Raw genomic sequence first — 20,542 nt, forward strand, 5'->3', positions numbered from 1 at the left:
CTAATTCTAAACATGTTTGTTTTAGTTTATTCTTTCTGTGTTCCCAGGGGCATAGCTAGAGGGAGGGCAAGGGGGGCATCTGTTCACGGGCGCAGAATCCAAGGGGCGCCAAACTGATGTTACGACATTTTAGAATTAAATCTTTTCCATCCTTGGCGAGCAGTAGGAGGCATGAAATCTTCAGTTGTCCCTAGGCGCTGAAAACCTAGCTACGACTCTGTGTGTTCCAGTGAGAGGGTCTGTGATTTTTTTTCGGCTACTTAATTCAAAATTCATTTTCATCTTCTATAATAAGTGGATAATTCATTGTGTATTGTAGTTGTAGTATAAGTAGCAGTATTTCTAGTGTGCTGATGTAAGTAATGTATTTAATAAGTAGAAGTATTTCTAGTGTGTTTGCACATACTCCACCTAACTTATAAGGTATTTCTCCCGCCTTCTTGGTGTGGTGGTCTGCACGCTGGGCGCATATTCCAGAGGTCCGTGGTTCGATTCCCGGCGAAGGCATTGCTAATTTTTCAATCCCTCTTGCTTCCAATGTAAAATTCTAATGTCTGTACAGTGGCGCTCGAACTAAAAGAGTGTTAGATGATTGTTCTCCACACCCAGGATTTGGCGATTAGGTCCCCTAAAAACCCCAGTCGCCCTTTATAAGGGGGAGTATATAAAGTATTTCTCCCACCTTCTTGGCATGCCTTCATGTTGTGATATGTATCCAGAGATCCGCGGTTTGATTCCCGGTGAAGGCGTTGCATATTTTTCATCTTGCGTACTTTCAAAAAAATACCTAATGTCTCTACAAACCGATGAATCAATACATCTGCATATATATAATTGAATGCATAGATTACACACAATGCATTGTATGTGACATGTACAAGTTTTGTTACTTTCATGTATAGTGTATATTTCTGTATGTGTTGATGAAACAGACCACTTATTCTCATTCTCTATTACTTATAAACATAGTGTTTCATTTGTTTTATGTCTGATTCTTAAAACACAAATCTTACTTGTTAATTTAACTTTATTTGCTGTAATTAAGCAGTTAATCATTTTATCTCTTACAAATCTCATAATACCATGTATAGTGTTATCCAATCTCTTAATATTTTTTCCATGAAGATAAATATATTTTAATGTTCGGTGAATTCATTCGATGTGCATGTTTGTGTTAACACCACTGTGAAGTCTAACACCACTGTGAAGTCTATAACAGTATGCCCAGCTAGATGTATTTTGTAAATAATATGTTTCAAAGTAATTTACAAATTCAATAGTGTCAGGATCTTCTTTAAGTAATTTTATTGCTGCTTCTGTCAGTGTATGAAAAGTATGAATGTCTTGTTCTTCTAAGAGAGATCTAATAATTTATATGTTTTTGCATGTTTTTCAACACCATTGATTTTCTTTTTTTTAAATTGTTTGTCCAGGCTCTATCAATATGCACAAAAAAGACGTTTCTGTAGTAAACGCACTTCAGACATAAATATTTGTGGTTGTATTTGCCCAACATTTTCTTTAATACATGAAAAAAAAAATGATAGCACTGGCTGATCACATGGATTAGAAATTAAAAATGCACATGGGAATTCTTGGCACAAATCATCTATTGTAAGTAAAGTTATGAGTTCAAATCTGTATGCATTCACCCCATGTGTACCATCAATACATATTCAAGTCAGAACTAAATTTGTTCAGTATCTCTCTTTGTGCTTCTGTCATCATTATCAAAACAAAATCATTTCCTTTTAGAAATGAATATTGTGTACAAGATTCACTCATGCTATGTTGATCCCTGGGTTTTATAAAATGAAATGCATGGATGTTCAGAATTTTGCATTTCAGGTACCCACGTATCTACACAAACCCAATCATTTTCATGTTTAACAGAATTAGAAGACAAATTGAAAGATTTTTTGATGTTATGTAAATCTTGTTTTGTAAGCAAATGAACCTTCTCAAGCCCAGCATCTCATAGAGAATTTCTAATTTCATCTAAAATATTATCCAGAGAAATTTTTGCTGCTATCTTTGATGCAATATTTTTTATTTCATCTGTTGTTAAAAATAAGTGACCTAAATCATTCCGATGCCCAATATGTATTTTCTGATATGTGTGTGTGTGTGAGATTATGACAAAGCCTCGAGGGCTATCTGCCTAAGGGGAGGGATGCCTTCGTGGAGCACTTTCGGTTTAATCCTAGTATCCGGTGCACACGGGATTTGGCTGCTTTTGGTGACTTTATGATGAGCAGTAAAAACAGGACATACATGATGAGTAGTTAACGGGTCATTCAAAGAAAATATACAGTTAAACATAGTATATACTATGTATATAGTATATATAGTATGTGTGTATAGTATATATATATAGACGTTCTTTGGATCATTTTTGGTGTTGGCGATAATTTTCAAAGACGCGCCAAGGCTGCACCGTATACTAGGATTTTACCGCACTTTCTAAGGAAAACTGGTTTGTATACACATTACACATGGGGAAAACCATGAAAACGCCCATGCAGCCAGTCCGTTCGCGGGATTCGAACCTCGGACCGAAATACCAATGTTCAGCGACTTTACCGCTCGGCCGCTGGTGGGCCCTATTTTTCTGATATCACACTACACATTTGCCATCTGTATGTTCTGTTACTTTTAATTCAGCTGGGCAATATGCATTTATTTTATTGCTATCAAGGATTTTTAAGTGACGCAAACCTTTACTTTCTGATATAAAATTTCCTGAACAGTGGCATTACATCATGTATATTAAATATGCTTACTCCATAAGAAATTTTGACTTCGTATTATTTCCAATTTCTGCCTTCCATGCCAAAAAATCATCAAATGAATTAAATTTTAGCTCAGTATGATTCAAATCAACATCATGAACATTATTGAAATGAAATATTATTTCTCGCTTTTCAAAATTAGCATAACATACAGGACACACATAGTTACCTGTTAGCAGTATGAATTTTATTTTGATGATATTTCCAATTTTTTAGGTCACTAAATTTCAGATAGCAGTCCTCACATTTGTAGCTTGGTGATCGACCACTTTTTAAAGAATCATTAATGTAGTATTATTGGAGTGTAATGTGTTGGTATGCCGTTTCAAACTGCATTTATTTTGATACGTTTTTAAGCAATCAGAGCATACAAAATTATTCTCAGCCACACTAAAATTATTTGCACAATCAACCATACTATTAGAACTTAGTTTTCAGAGACTCAATTAATGTAGTCTTATTGTAATGAAGTTTATACGCATGGCGTTTCAAATTGTATCTATAGTTAAAAGTTTTAAGCAATCACGGCAAACAAAATCACTCTCAGCTATACTAAAATCATTTGCACAATGAACCATATCACTCACAACACAATCAGAATTATCAGACATACCACAATTGGAATTATCGCACACGGTTATTCCTTCCTGATTTTGATTCGATTTAGAATCAAAAATATCTTCTGAGGAAACAGAAGTATTTGGCCCTGAAATGGGCAGTTTTTCTTGATTTTGTGCAGAAGATATAATAATTGAAGCAAAATAAAAAAGAGAACTGAATCAGCGATCACACGCTACCACAGCAGTCAAAGAGCAGAGTAAATAATAGTAAATACGAGGCGCCTTCAGGAAAATGACGACATGCGCAGTAACCTGCGCAGATGTTCAGGGAGGAACCAGGAGGAAACTAGCGTCTGAGGGGCTAGACGCTTGTATGTTATTTCTCGCCCTTCAGCGCATGCTGAAGAATTACCATCCAGGCGAAACTAGTCGATTTGTCCATGACGTCAAAAATTCGAAGTGGGGTAGGGTTTGGAAATACGCTGCTGGGATTCTGCTATCTGTTAAGATAATTGCTGCTTTTGCTCTATTTTTTGCGTAATACTTCCTATAGTGTAGTGAAAAACCACGTATTTGGTCGTCTTTTGTGTAGGGCTCTTGAATGCATGCTATTTTTATACAACTATTTGTTTCTAATAGTCTCTTAAGTATGTAGTCGCACCCCTTGAGTGCTGAAGATTTATCTGAATTGCTGTGAAATTACTCATAATTTATTCTTTGCTTATACCTTTGTAATTCCTTAATGTAGCATGCGAATTGTTTACTTTTACTATCGTGGTTTGTTTCCAGTCCTGTTTCGAATTTTGTATTTACATTGTGGCAGTTAATGCATCTTGGAGTTTGTCTGTTACACTCATTTTTGAAGTGCTCTTCTGATCCGCATCTTGTGCACCGAGGATGTGTTGTACAGTATTTTGCTGAATGGTTATAGCCTAAGCATTTTGTGCATTGAGAAACTTGAATGAATTCCCTGACACTATTCCTGGTCCACTGTATATTAATGTTCTTAGCCTTCATTATTGCTTTGAAGCTGGTCGGGTTTATAGAGGCTACCCAGTTATTACCGAATCTGCTTTTCATAGGGAAAAGTATTTCTATTTCAGCGTTTTCTATCCCTGGATTTTGAGTTAAGATTTTATCTAGGTCCTTATCTAGGTCTTTGTCTACGTTGTATATTACTATCCTAGGATTGACTTTAATTGGTCTTTTAGTCTCTACAATCTCTTTTTAACTTAGAGTTTTCTTTTATCGTGTCTTCCAGAATGTCTAGTTCCTCTTCCTTGTCTACTTTTATCAGAACCCCTCCTTTTCTTACTTTCCTAACTGCTTTGACCCCCGACTTTAAGGCGTGCTGGGTCTATGTTATTAACTACTTTTTCACGAACCTCTTCTGATGTCATGTCAGATTTGAGATAAACTATCGTGACGTATTCTTGGGTGTTTTGTGCCCTCGTCTGTGATCTGGATCTCGATCTACTTCTTTGTGCCATGCTGGCATATGTGGGCTTTGCTATACTTGTAACGCCAGTTATATAGTCTTCTATCCATTTTGTATTCCCTAACTGTCCTTCTAAGTTTGCTATCTGCATGTTCTTTTTGGTAATTATATTAAGAACTTTAACAAAGTGCTCCTTTATCTTTTTTTGTTACCTTTTTGTGTATGTCTGCGGAATTTAAGATTCCGTCTAACTCCGTCAAGTAACCTAAACTTTCTTGGACACTAAGATGATCTTCGTCGAACGTAGACCCTCCGTCTACTTGTGTCTCTGTCTCTAATTCTGTGATATCCTGCTCTGTTTGTGGAGCTGCATCTGATGACGAGTCTTTGTCTCGGCTGTCTTGCCTTTTAGACTTACTTCACAGACCTCCTGTGTCTTTGCTTTTATGTCTTATGGACTGCCCTTCGCTGTTCTGGCTTTGATGCCTTTTTAGCTCGGTGTTTCGTGTTTTAGGCATACTCACTTTGTATCTGCACTGTGCAAGTATCTTTGTAGGGAAAGTGTCTTATCGCTAAGGAACCACTGTATGTAAGGGTGCTTACGTTTGTAGAAGCAATGCAAATTAAACAGCGCTGGTGATAGTCAGATTGTAGTGTCACAGGAGAACATGAAACAGTCAGTATAACACTGTATATGTCTAATCACAAGAAACAATATACCATCAATACAAATTAGTACACAATCAGTACACGATTATAAAAAGTACCAACATGTATACAAATTAATATACTAAGGTCAGTCAAGAACTTAACACATAAACAACACACTGGTAACTATCTCCGATGCCCACTAGGAGGATCAGTGCAAGGCTCTAATTTAGGTAATTGTCTCAGTAATTGCTAATTTAAGGTAATTGCAAGTAACTTACCTTGGCAGACTATACTTCTCTGTTTGTCATCTGTATTTAATAATTGAAGTAATCCAGAGGTAATCCAAAGGTATTGAAAGATGGAACACACACTTAGGCACTGCACTAAAAACACGACACCATACAAATTCGCCAAGTCGAATTAAATAGCGGAAAAAGTTGTAAAATTTGATATAGTCGACGGATTTTTTAACAAATTTAGAATTTTGGATCTGCGAAGGTTCAGGAAGATCAATGACGTCGATCTCAAGAAGATATCTTAATTAGAACAGTAATTAGTGGGTACCTTCAGAAAGGTCCACTACATAAAAATCGGCCGTTAGAGTTCTTCTCGATGACTCAGCCACTAAATATCTAGCAGTCCAAAATGTAATTATTCTTACGTCCTCATCTGTTAAATCAGTCTTGGATTTCAATTTTGAAGATTTTCTAAGAAATTTTCTCGGTAATCGTGAATTTCGAAATATAAATAACAACTATTGTCGAGAATCAGCGCTCGAGATAATAATCTCAAAATCGATTCTCAAGCATAATCTATAAATTATTACAAGGTTCTTGTGATTTTAGGATTCGAGATTTCCCTCGATGATATTCTCAAATACAGTTATAAATTATTACGAGATTCTCAAGAACCCGGATTCGCGATTTTTCTTGCATATCTCGAGGTTTCCTGTGATGGAATTGTCGAGCACGGAGTACAATGACTAAGATATTACGAGGTTCTCGAGAATGGGGGTTAGGTTACCTCACTTGAACATGGCACAACATATAAAAGCTATCTGCCTATCTCGAGTGTGGGGATCCGAGATTTTCTTGCAGAACTCGAGATTTCATGTGACAGACTTATCAAGCACAATCCCTAAATTCAAGCTACTGAGAGAGGTGACCATTAATTTTTAATTTTGTTAGGTTAAAATATTCGGTTTGCCTCATCGAAAGTTTCAAAGTATCAAAAGTTTGAGAATTTGAAATTTTATTTTATATTTGCCTGTCAAACCAAATCGTGTATTCAGAAGCTGATTTGAAAATTACAGCTAAAAGAGAAATAATAGTCAATTTATTTATTTATTTATTTTTTTTTTTTGCTCACTGATAGTCTTATTTCTCAACAAAATTTTCCTTTAAACATTTTCTTCTTTCATATATGAGTTTCAATGCTTTCTATTGTATTGCTTCTTGCATATGTTTTACGAATAAATACTCATTCATATAAAAGAATAAAAATCTATTAAACCACACACTTAATCTTTCAGAACCAGAAAGCATTCATTTGCTTGTTTTTTACAGCTGTGCAGTTAAGAAACACCTTTTCCTTTCATTCGAACAAGAAGTTACTCTATTGGGCACTCTTTACTGACGGCAAAATATGATGTAAAAATGACAGCTGAAGTTGAAAGAAGATTAAATGGTTTTGACGGATGCCGCTTTGATTAAAAACATGATCAATACTCGAAAATGTCACAAGACTTGTCATTGTTTAAAGGTATTCTTTGGCCACTGTCATCCTTGTGTATATATACTACGCGAAGAGATAATATTTTGAGGAAAGTCGGCGGGAAATGTTGGACGAACAAAATGGAATTTTCTTTTCAAAAAAGCAAGATAATTGCACTGTACTGTCATTCAGATTATTAATTTAATTTTTATAGCGATCACCGAAACCTTCTCGAGCACTAATGTGTAGTATTCAGATTTCAACGAACAAAAAGCTTTTGCAATTTAAGGAAAATTAAGCTTAGAAACATAGAAGAACTGTCCACTCCAAGTAAAGATAATTAGATAGAACCAAAGGAATAGTTCGTATTGAAATATTTCTTTGTTTTATATATTATGATGCCACCGTTTAGTTTCATTTTGCATAAAGTTAGCTAGAAATTACTAAAGCAGAAAACTGTGATAAAATATTATTCACGAATCTTTCATTTCATTAATTAATTGATTTTAAAAGTACGCTTTTTGGAAAAAAAATAATTAAAGAAATATTTAGAATGTAAGGCCATTTTGAAATATTTCAGTGGAAGTTGGCATACCTAGATACAACATTACTTTCAATGCACGATGATTTTCTAACCTTTTTTCCTGTTTGGATATTATCTTTTTCTCTGTGGATTTTTAACTAGATATATCTTTTTGTCCAATACGTTATCGGAACTCTAAAGACCAATAGCGAATAGGAATAAATTAAGACGAAGGTAACTGTTAAAATTCAGACGCTTCTTTGTTGCCACTCGAGTTGCCATAATCTATACCATTAAAATCTGCGCACGTCTGTCTGTATGTTTGTTGTTTGTTAGTGGCGTCATCTCCTTCGGAAGGCGGGGAGTTGAGTTTCGACAGAGGTTCCTCCCTCGGATTCCAAAAATTCGTGGGAAGCCATTTCGACCATTCTCATCTTCATACTACTTTAATAAGCCGAGATATTAATCCAAATGTCTGAAAACGTTAACTTTCACCGTCATTTTTCGGAGTGGCAACAGTTGCGCACGCTGAAGACAAAGGTCCGCTTCATTTCGAAAAGTGTTAGCTCGCTTTTATAAAAAGTTTTACAAAAAAAAAAAAAAAAAAAAAAAAGCATTATGAAACATTAAACATATTATTATATTGAGGTCATGTTCTGACATTGAAGAAAGCACGCGATTGCATGTGACGTCATTGTAGGTCGAACAGATTTCGCTAATGTCAGCATTTTAAATAAGTAGCTGCTGTTGGCAACTTTTTTATTTCAGAATAAGACAACTGACTTGGTATATTATTGACGAGTTAATTCCTTTATTGATATTGAGAAAAAGTAGTTATATTTCAATAAATTTATATCATGCCGTCATACGTATTATCATATAGTGTCCAAAGTTTGTGTTTCCTGGTTTGGCAGCAAAAAAATTACAAGTATTTACAAATTGGTTGTTGCTTTGAAAGAATGAACTGATGCCATTCATATTAAAATGTTTTTATGCACTTTCTTTTCAGGTGTACATTGAACCCATAAATTTTGACTTCTGAACTGACTTTGTTGTTTGACTTCTGAATTACTATAAATTTTGTCTTGGACGCAGCTAGCAAAAGCGCATTAAATTAACGGTTCATTTTACTTTCAATTTTTAAGTATATAGATTTTATAAATATTGCTTTGGCTGTAGCTCGCTCATCTGGCGGTCGTCCCCACTAGTATGGATTAAATGCTGACTGAGAGGCTCTTGTTGAGTTTCGATGGTTAAAATTGTGTTTTGAGATGGTGTGCAAATCGTTATTGTGTACCGCATTACTCAGTATATGGCGATAAAATTATCTTTTGTTACTTATTCTAATGTTTCAAATGTTAATAAATATCCTAATTATAAATTACACAAGAAATTACCCCATATGTTTTGTGCGTAAACGGAGAATTTTTAGCAATAGCTTTGCCGCTGAAGTTAATGAATCGTCTTATACTATATGACTTCAAGCGGCCTTATAAATGCTTCAACCACAAGACCGAATACCTGAAACAATAATAACAATCTAAGTGAAAAAATGTTTTCATATAATCTATTGTTATTGTTTTTATGCGGGGTTTTATTTTATTTAATATTGATATACATGAATCAAACATTTCATTGTTTTCTCGATTCGACTCATTGAGATTCTAATTCGGACTGAGACCCGCGCCGACTCAGAAATTTTTAGGAATTCTCAAAAGTCTTTGTCCGTTACAGGAAAATTGGAGCGGTGTCTTTTCCATTTTTGCATTAACGTCGTCATCATCCGCGTCGAAGGTAATATCTTATTTGGTTCAGCACCATTCATTACTGACGCAATATTTTTCAGAAGCTATCTAGTTTTCGAATCGAAGAAGACTGCCATTTGCTTGCAGTTTGTTTGATAACCTTATTTAAACTATTTGAAGATGAATTATTCCACTTTTCGGCGACATATAACAGTTTTTGGTTTCTTCAGTTGAAACTGCAGCGAAAGAATGCGATAATGTTTAATTACTAAAAGTGGTTCCTTCTAAAATAAAATCTGCATCATTTAACGTTGTTTCTCTTGCTCTTACATATGTATTCGGTTTTTACGAGCTATTTTGAATCCGACTTATATATTCAGTTTTCAATTTTGATTAAAATTTCTCAGTGAAATTTTACAACTTGGCTCATGCATACGTCGGTATATATTCTAAAATACACAATACGTGGACCAGATGTGTTGTGAACTGCATCAGAGATATTATACCTTTTAAGTTATTTTCTTAAAAGCACGCGATTGAAAGCAAATAGTCATTTTCACCTCACAGTTTCCTGCAATACATTTAAACTGAGAGTATATTACGCAGATTTCTGTTGACAAGCTTAAAAAAATGCTGATATTAACAAATAAAGATTTTTTTGTTTATCAATAGTGAGTTAATAAATAACTCATTTTCTTCTAAAGCAGTAAGGCTGGGCGGTAAAGTCTCTAAACACTGGTAGTTCGGTCGTGGTTTGAATCCCGGTAAACGGGCTGGCTGCATGAGCGTTTTCCTGGTTTTCCCTAAGTTTAACGTGTATGCGAACCAGTTTCCCTTAGAAAGTGCTCCATGAAGGTATTCTTTTCCTTAGGCAGATAGCCCTCGAGTACTTTGTTGTAAGCAGACGAACTTGTCGAAAGCAAAAAACACACGAGGGTTATCTGCTTGAGAAAAAGGATGCCTTAGTTGTGGTCTTTCTAAAAGAAACTGACTCATATTTATATTCACATGGAGAAAACTATGAAACACCCATACATACATAGCAAACCCATGCTTCGGTGTATTATTCACTCGGCCTTTGGTTGGTACTGTATTGTATAATGCTAATTAGGTTTGTCTTCTGTTCAAACAAAAAAATTCATTTCCCCCCTAAAATAATAATAATAAAAAAAAAGATTTATTGTTACAAGCTATTTCACGAATTTCAGATTTTATGGGTGTGAAGATAATCTTACGCATTAGCGTTATTTTCTGCATTTAAATACAAAAAACTTATTATTTTGCAATTCATTTTCAGCAGAAATTATCTTTTTGTTTATTAATAAAGAAAACCATAATAAATGCAAACTAGCATAGCCTCTACAGTAGCATGTTTTGAAAGCATCCCAACTGCATATTTGAGAAAGAAATGAAAAAAAAAAAGTGCTGATTTAAAAGTGTTTTTATTAGAAACAGAAGGGATATTTTTTTCTTTTTATTTAAATTTACTTTTTAATTACGATAAGTCAATAAATGAGTTTTATTAAATAGCCTTCAAGGTTTCCTTTATAGAAGAATTTTTCATTTTTAATTGTGTGTTTCTCTGGGAAAAAGGAAGGCTATTTAAAATTCATAAATCTATTTGATCAAATTAAAAAAATAAAGGCTTAAGTTGCAATATTCTTTTAATATATTCAACATGCTTTTTAATATCTACAGAGTATGAGATATATATTTAATGGTTTTTAAAAAGAATACTTAGAAGGGAAATTGCCTCAGGGCACAAAATATAAAAAGGAAAAACTAAACTCGTGACAGGAAAAATCAGATAGCATTAGCATAAAGAAACTTTTTCTCTTTACAATTATGATTTTATTGCCAGAGATGAACACTGAGTTCGGAAGCTGTTAGAATAAAAGGATATCTTTTTAATTGCATTAAAGACTGTAAAAACTGTTTCACGTTTGGTAGTAAAAAAGCCAGGCCACTTGAAGAAAAAAAAACTATGCGAATTTAAAGTCCAACGAACTTTGAAATTTTTATTAACTACCAGCTTGTGAAAGGAAGTTTTCAAAGATTTTACGGGATGATATTGCACGGATATTCCTTAAATGTTTTCACTTATGCGGGAGTAAAATTACGTATTAAGCCTTATTTAAGCTTGCAAGTAAGTTTACACTAATAAAGGCTTTCATTACTGCGATTTCTTTTAGTCAGTGCGCTTTGGAATTTTATTCAAATCAGTAAGATTAAATTATTAGCAATTTATTATAACAATTATTGAATTTTTAAATAAATAATTAGCAATTGATTTTTCAGTTACATATTATAAAATGCTTAGCGGCGAAACATTTGATATAAGAAATTGATATATTATTTTTCAAATTACAGTATCTCACAACAGTCATAAGGTACTTGGGACTATCGAAATGACGTCAAGAATTTTAAATATATTAAACGGAAATTATGAAATGCGTAGGTCTTTGAAATAAGCGTTCTTTAATCTTCATTTCAAATAAATGTTTTAAATAAGAATAAAAAAATCAACTCAATATTTAGTAACTTTTTTAGCAGGAAAAACGTGTTATAAATGTTACTTGGACTGAAAATAAAATCATTTATAATAAAATACAGGTGAACATTTATGCCATTATTTTGACTCGAAATACAAAATACCTAAAAATTCACCTCAATTCTTCAATGAAGTTTTCTTAGAATTCATGCCATTTTAGCATTTTATTAGCATATTCTTGTTGTTACTGATCCTAAATGGTTAACCATTAGGCTGGACAAGATCCATAAATCCAAGAACCGAAAATATTTCCAATACGAAGGTAGGTCTTTTCAACAGGTTCTCTTTTACAAGATACCTAAACATTTATCTCAATTCTTCAGTGAAGTTTTCTTAGAAATTATTCCACTTTAACATTTTATTAGCATGCCGTTGTTGTTGTTACTGATCTTAAATGGTTAGCCATTAGGCTAGACTAGATCCGTCAGTTCAAGAATCGTCAGTATTTCCAATACTTTTCAATAGGTCTTTTCAATACGTGATCTTTTTCAAGACCCAAACAGGTGAGATGTCTAGGAGAGAAATGATCAGTATTACATTTCGTATAAATGGGGTAGATCTTATTTCACCTATCAGATTTAAGGCATTTTAGGTGCCCAATTAGGAACCTTGTCAAAGTAGTCTATTGAGCATGGTTACCCTTAAAAGCAATAGCACCTCCCGGCTGCTTGGCAATGCACCAATCATGAGACATGAGCCAGAGGAGAATGACAGGAAGAGGACACAGCAGATTTAACTCTCGAAGGTCAGGGTGCCAGTGGTCAGTCACTAAAGTATCTTGCTTAGTCAGCGCATCAGCTGTTTCATTACCAATGAAGCCAATATGTGAAGGGATTCATTTACAAATGTACATTTTATTACTATGGTTTCTTCAAGTAAGCAAGCGTCATTAGGAATTCGTAAATTTGTTCTAAAAATGCCATTGGAACAAACAAAATTTTGAAAAAATTTGCTAAAAAGGCAGATTTAGAGAATTTATCAGTTTTTACCATAATAAACATGACGTAATTTAATATCATAGAAGACTTAGATATACAAGATATTTAGAGGAAAGCAACACAGTATTGAGAAAAAAAAAAAAAAAAAGAAAGAAAATTTGAAAGGTTTCAGATTTTAAATTACGTCTAAAGGGACTTTTTTTTAACATTTTCTCTGTTACCCTTATTTATTAAATATCAAGTTCTCCGCACTTGAACCATAAAATTCAGTTCAAGAGCAATATCGCAAAATAGTTTTAAATTGAGCATATCTTTAGAGTTTGCAGTCTTGCGCGCTGGAGATAAAAATGTTTTTTTTTTTTCCCCCTGTACAACGTTGCCATTGCTCGCTTTGAAATACTTGAGTTTCTTAATCAAAAATTCGTTAAAGTTTTAGAAAATATGAAATCGATTATAAAACAAATTCCAAATTTCAAATTTGGGCTTCCACATGCCCATATTCGTAGGAGGATTAGGTCATTCAAAATTCGATGGCCTATGTACCGTTGTTTTATCACAATGCGAGAAATATACATGCATTTATGCAGATTTTTCATTATTTAATTTCTTCAAATATAATGCAGGACTCTAACATTTGGTGGCAACAGTTTGAAAAGTGAAACAGAGATTTATAGTGGTTCAACGCCAAATTGCAAAACGAAAACAATAGTCCTTCAGGGACAAAGCTCCTTTGGACTAAAAAAAAATCGTTATTTAAGTGCCGATGTTTTTATTATTCGGGATATTAAATTGTAGATGAATTCTTTAAATGGAGTTATTTAATCTATTATTCTCATCAAATTACGGCTCGCCAACGGTAGAGCGGAAAAATCCCTGAACAGTGGACCGACCTGGGTTCAATTCTAAGTGAAGGGGCTGACTGCATGGGCGTTTTCACGTCTTTCTCCCCGCATACGAGCCTGTTTCCTTTGCAATGTCCTCTCCGAAAGCATCCCTTGCCATAGGCAGATAGTCCATGTGTGTTTTGCCATAATCAATTAAACCGTAACCAAAACCATTAAACTATATGATGAATTATTTTTCCCCTTTTAGTGCATCAATTATCACGTCCATTTTAAATTAAAGCTTATTGCATATGAAATGTTTCTTAGTTGTATTCTTTCCCCCTTTTTTAATCTTAATTACAAATTTTCTATGATGAAATTTTCAGTCAATATTAAAGCACAAGCAATAAATTATAATTAAATTATGAAATGAAAAAATTATTGAACGTGATTCAGAGAATCAAGAAATCGCTTTGAATATTCAGTTTCGGAAACTGGATGTAATAAAAGTATTACAACAAGCATTTTACCGGAAGCTAAAACGAGAAAACGAATATCACCAGTTCGTTATTAGGTGCGCCAAGATGGAAGCAATTTTTTCTGCCACAGACGCTTTTTTCTTCGTCTGCTTTGAGAGTGCAACACATTTGTTAAAAAAAAAAGTAGAAAATCTGTCAAGTAATATCCGTCAAGTTAAGTTTAAATAATCTGTTAAGTAAGTTTTATTAATCTTTTTTCGAAAGAAGGTGAAAAATTTGTTTCATAGTCTATGAAAATTTACAACTGTATATACAATACATACTTAGATGTCTTAGATGTTAAGTTTAAAATCATAAACGTCAAATAGTCTAAAAAAACCCTTCCTTATTCTTTTTATACGTTAAACCCCTCTTAATGTCCACTTTTACTGGGGAACATCAGGTTTGCTTAAACAGTATGGTTTTAATGGAACATCTCTGTAAACAGAAGAGTCGCAACAAAAATGACAATTATTTTAATTATATAGTATTATTTGCTTCAAAACGTAATTCTAAAATTAACCCAAAAGTCCTTAAAATAACATATTCAAAGATGACTTTTAAATTAAAATTTAATAAGACACGTGGTACTGTTTTGACTATTCCAGATATACTTAATATTAGGCTTCATGGATGAAAATTAAATTCTCATGTCAGGTTCGGCATTGAGTTTGCTGCGGTACTTACTTTTTGTCTATACATAAGCTGTGAACCCAGTTTCGCAGTATAGTTGCAAACGGTAAACTTATCAAAACGGCCTTTTGTAACAATGGAGGATATTCATTTTTTAAACTGCTCCAGTATTCCAGTAGTGGCGTTAATTTTTAGCCCAAAGGGGCGTTAGACCTAAAGGGCTATTAGTCTCAAAACGGCATTTTGAGTCGTTTCATTTTCTGCGTTGATTCACTTTTCAAACTGTTGCCACCAAAAGTGATCGCAATGTATTATAATATAATTGTATTTAAAGTAACTAAATAATGAAGAATCTGCATGAACCTGTAGTTATCGTTATCTTCCTGTAGCACGAACCTGTAGTTACATGAATCTGTAGTTATCGTTATCTTCCTGTAGCACGAACCTGTAGTTACATGAATCTGTAGTTATCGTTATTTTTTCACAATATGCAGATATTGTGAAAAAATAACGATAACTACAGCCATCAAATTTTGAATAACGTAGTCCTCTAACCGAACATGGGCACCTGGAAGCCTGAATTTTGAATTTGTTTTATTATCTATTTCATATTTTGTAAAACATTATCGAATTTTTGATTAATAAACGCAAAGATTTCAAAGTGAGCAATGACAACACAGTGCGGAAAAAAAAAAAAAAAAAAAAAAAAAAAAATCCGTTTTATCTCTAGCGCGCGAGACTGTGTAAAGGAATTTCCAAAGATATGTTCTTTTTAAATTGTTTTGTAATATTGCTGTTGAATTGAATTTTAACTGCTTTCTAAGCGAAGGGGCTGACTGCATGGGCGTTTTCACGTCTTTCTCCCCGCATACGAGCCTGTTTCCTTTGCAATGTCCTGTCCGAAAGCATCCCTTGCCATAGGCAGATAGTCCATGTGTGTTTTGCCATAATCAATTAAACCGTAACCAAAACCATTAAACTATATGGTGAATTATTTTTCCCCTTTTAGTGCTTAGAATCTTCGCTTAGAAGTGAGAAGAACATGATACTTAATAAATAAAGGTAACACACAAAACATTAAAAAAAGCTCTTTTGGGCGTAGTATAAAATCTGAAACTTTTTTATCTTTAAATTTTTTTTTTTGCAACTATGAATCAGATGTCATTTCAATAAAAAAGCATTTCATACATGGTCTGGAGTAATGCATTATTCTGAAAAGCATTTCATACATGGTCTGGAGTAATGCATTATTCTTTTCTGACACCAGTTGTTACGTTATTTTCTTCCTTCACGTTCGTACGGGGTTCGTGAGGATTTGGAGTGAATAATGACAATACTACTTGATGAAGTATAGAAACACACTTTACACTTTTTTTAACACTTTTTTTTTATTGGCCAGTGTTGTCAGTACAGCTCCAAAACACGTTTTTACAGTCGTCGATGAACTACTATAAACACGCTGACACGATCAGCGACACAGCCTCCAGGTTATCAGGCTATCACGGTGAAGACAGCTTCACGGCAAAGCACCAGACTACAGCTCTGCTTGGTCGTTCTCGGAACTCCACGTACTCTCGAGACTCTCCACGCTACAACTCGCGATGCACTCACGGCACACAGAACACAGCTCCCGACTCTTCTGTTCAGTCGTTCCTGGAGCTCAACACGCTCGCTCGACGATGCACTAACAGCGATACACTACGAGACTCTTTCGGTACACTCGACAAACCCCTCGGCACTCGCTGCCCGGCTGTCAACTCGATCGACTCAGCAGGAACTGACTCGCTAGACGAGACACACACTCGATACTAACTCGCACTCTAGACGAGGCACACACACACTGACTGCGGACCAGCAGGGCTTATATAGCTTTCGGCTTGTGTTCGAGAACATTCTGGGCTAAACCGGTAAGAATTCGTTCCAGAAGGTTCTCCATCCGTCCATGGTATATCGCCAATTTTGTCGCCAAATGGGCGATTTTCCCCCAAATATGGCAATTTTGCCGTCTCTTGCCATTTTATAGCAACCCTGAAACTGCTTTGCGGGGAAGCCATCTTACCGCGCCTGTACATTTCATAACAATATTTAATCTTCTTTTTATTTAGAAAATACAGATTAAAAGTTTAAAACAGTCATTCAGTATTTGAAAGTTTTCACACAAACTACTCAGGTGCTGAATAATTTGTTCTTTAAATGTTTCCCCCATTCACATCCCTTTCTCTTCTGAAAAGCATTTTATTATTGCAAATCAATCGAAATCGCTGGAGCACGTACAAATTATCCAAAATTCTATTTTTTCGTGAGAGGGTAAAGACATTTTTTTGTTTGCCATGAACGATTAAATTAAGTTCATTGATCTTTGTAAAAATTCGTTTAATTAGACAATTTTAAGCAGCCAATTCATCGAATACAGGGTTTTTCAAGTCGAAATTGTGCTCTGGAAAAAAGCATGCACCTCATCTCTTAGCTCAAATATACCAATTAATATATTTTGTCGAGAAAACATCTGACTTTAGTATATTAAAAGGAGATACGTATATATACTGTTACGAAATGTCAAGCCGCGGTAAGGTAGCTTTCCCGCAAAGCATGTTTAGGGTTTCCATAAAATGGTAAAGGACGGCAGGGTTGCCACATTTGGCGAGAAATCGTCCATTGGGCGACATTTGGAGACAAAATTGGCGATATGCCATGGACGGATGGAGAACCTTTTGGAACGAATTCTTACTGGTTTAGCCCAGAGTGTTCTCGAACACAAGCCGAAAGCTACATAAACCCTGCTGTTCCGCAGTCAGTCAGTGTGTCTCGTCTACCGAGTGCGAGATAGTTAGTACGTGCGGAGTAGATCGAGTTAACAGCCTGGCAGAGGGTGCCGAGTGGGTCGTCGAGTGCATCGAAGTCTCTCTTAATGTATCTCTTAATGCATCATCGAGAGAGTGTGTTATAAGGTATTTCTCCCACTTCCCTAGCGTGCCTTCGTGGTGTAACGGTAGCACGCGGGGCCGGTATTCCAGAGGTCCGTGGTTCGATTTCCCGCGAAGGCGGTTGCATATTTTTCATCTTTTCTGTTTCCAATTAACCTAATGACTCTACAATTGGCGCCCGAACTAAAAAGGGTTGTGGATGATGATTCTCCGCACCCAGGATCTGGCGACTAGGTCCCCTAAAATCCTAGTCGCCCTTTAAAAAGGGGAGTATATAAAGTATTTCTCCCCCTTCCCTAGCGTGACTTCGTGGTGTAACGGTAGTACGCTGGGCCAGTATTCCAGAGATCCATGGTTCGATTCCCGGCGAAGGCGGTTGCCTATTTTTCATCTTTTCTGCATCCAATTAACCTAATGACTCTACAGCGTTAAGCTCCGGAAACGACTGAACCGAAGAGTCGTTAGCTGTGCTCTGTGTGTCGTCGAGTGCATCGCGAGTTGTAGCGTGGAGAGTCTCGAGAGTACGTAGAGTTCCGAGAACGACCGAGCCGAGTCGGGAGCTGTAGTCTGGTGCTTTGCAGTGAAGCTGTCTCCACCGTTATTGCCTGACAGTGTGAAGGCTGTGTCGCTGATTGTTCCAGCATGTTTAGAGTAGATCTTCGACGACTGTAAAACGTGATTTCGGAGGTGTCCTGATTAATAGTGGCTAAATAAAGTGTGTTTTGATATTCCGTCAAGTGCTGTCGTCATTATTCACTCCAAATCTACGAACCCCGTACGAACGTGTAGGAAGAATATAACGTGACAACTGGTGTCAGAAAAATAACGGAACAATATATATATTGGGCCATATAAATAGTCTCCGCTATTTCTTGGTACATTTTTGAAGAAAATTTTCTTAAATTTGAAAATCAGTTTTAATCAAGTATATGTTCACTATTATTATTTATAACCTTTTGCGATTTTTCGGATAGCTTCATAATTCTATTGGTGTAGAACTTCTGTAGTTTATCGTCGAAAAACTTGCCCAAGTGATTTTCAGCGGCGCTTCAGTCGGCCAATTTTTCACTATCAAGGAAGTTTTGCAGAGACCGAAACACATGGTAGTCAAAAGGCGCAAGATCCGAAGATATGTAAGAAAAATCGTTTAAACATTAAATACAATAATCTATATCGAATTTCGAAAAAAAAAAAAAAAATCTTTTCACCACATTGCATTGTGTGTTCAAACAGTGTGTGTACAAAATTTGACCTCGATAGCTCATCAGGAAGTAAGTTAAAAATCACGACACATTTCCATTTAGAATAAAACTCCATAAAAGTAAATTAAATAAAAGCTTAGAAAAAAGTAAAAATACTCAATCAGTACCCCAAAACAATAATGTCGTTACATAAATATTAATATTAGCAGAAATTTACAACAATACGAAAAGACAAACAATCTTTCAAAGGAGAATTCGTAATTATGGTGGAGTGCACCGGGCCAATTTTTAAAGCATAACATAGTATTTGTGAATCAGTCACATGCTACGATATACTCAGCACAATTTTGAGAATTTTCCTTCTGTGCAAATATCGAAGGAACAGACAAGTAGGATAGGGAGAATCATTTTTGGTAAATTTTTCTTTTAATGTCATTTTCGACTTTAGCTTTAATACCGTGTTTTAAATGATTTTACATGTGTTAATTTTATAATTTTGTATTGTATATTAATGTTATTTATATAATTGGTAATTTTAATAATTATTAATTTTGTATTGTATATTAAATTATTACATGTGTTAATTTTATATTTTGCATTGTATGTAAATTAATTTAAAATTTTGTATTGTATATTACAAACATATAATACACATATAGATTATTTTAGCCATATTGATTAGCAAATGTAGACTTTAGTGCTATGATTTCATTATTGTTTTATCTCAGATTTATGGGTATTCATTCTTAAACTATAAAGGCCTACCGTAACTTTTAAGAGGATAAAACGGTAAAAGTGTTTAACGATTTATGGAGACAGGAAACGTCAGAAAACACCTGTGGCCTTTTCGGGATTCGATTCACGGACCTTATAATTATTAGTTTGACATGCTGACCACTTATACCACCAAAGCACGTACATGAAAGGCAGTATGTGATAATTTCTCGTAACGTTTTAGTTTAACCCTTTCAATGATTGTTCGCAACACTTGTGGAAATTTCCAATAACAACATATTGTTGCGTATCCGATGATGCCTTACTTTTTTGCATTATGAGAAATTTCAAAGTGAATTTGTAAAGCGTTATAAATCGTCTAATTTCATTGCAAAAGTGGTCATAAATTGAAAAAAAATATTTTGTTTGGTTTACATAATGTTTTATTTTGATGCTAATCGCATCATTTCCACCAAATATTGAAATACAGTTAGCAGTACTTTATTCTTTCTTTTTTGTGTAAAATGTTGGTTTCTGAATTTTGTAAATATCATTCATAGTTTGGTTTTTATGGGCGTTTCCCCAAACTTTAGCAAATTCGCCAAACTAGCCCTGCATTCTTCGTATAGGAACGATATTGATAAATTGGAATCCAATACGAAGATATGCTTTAATTTTTTTTTATTTCTTATATTTAAAAAAAAAAAATTAACGTTTAACGGTTAATTAAACTTGTTTGTGGTTTAAACTGCAGTTCGAAGTTTTCAGATAAAAGAAAACAGAGTTAATGATACTATTTTAAAATTCGGAATCTGT

Source organism: Stegodyphus dumicola, chromosome 2 (assembly GCF_044657685.1).
Source record: "Stegodyphus dumicola isolate Sdum_Otavi_A_Nest chromosome 2, ASM4465768v1".
NCBI lineage: Eukaryota > Metazoa > Arthropoda > Arachnida > Araneae > Eresidae > Stegodyphus > Stegodyphus dumicola.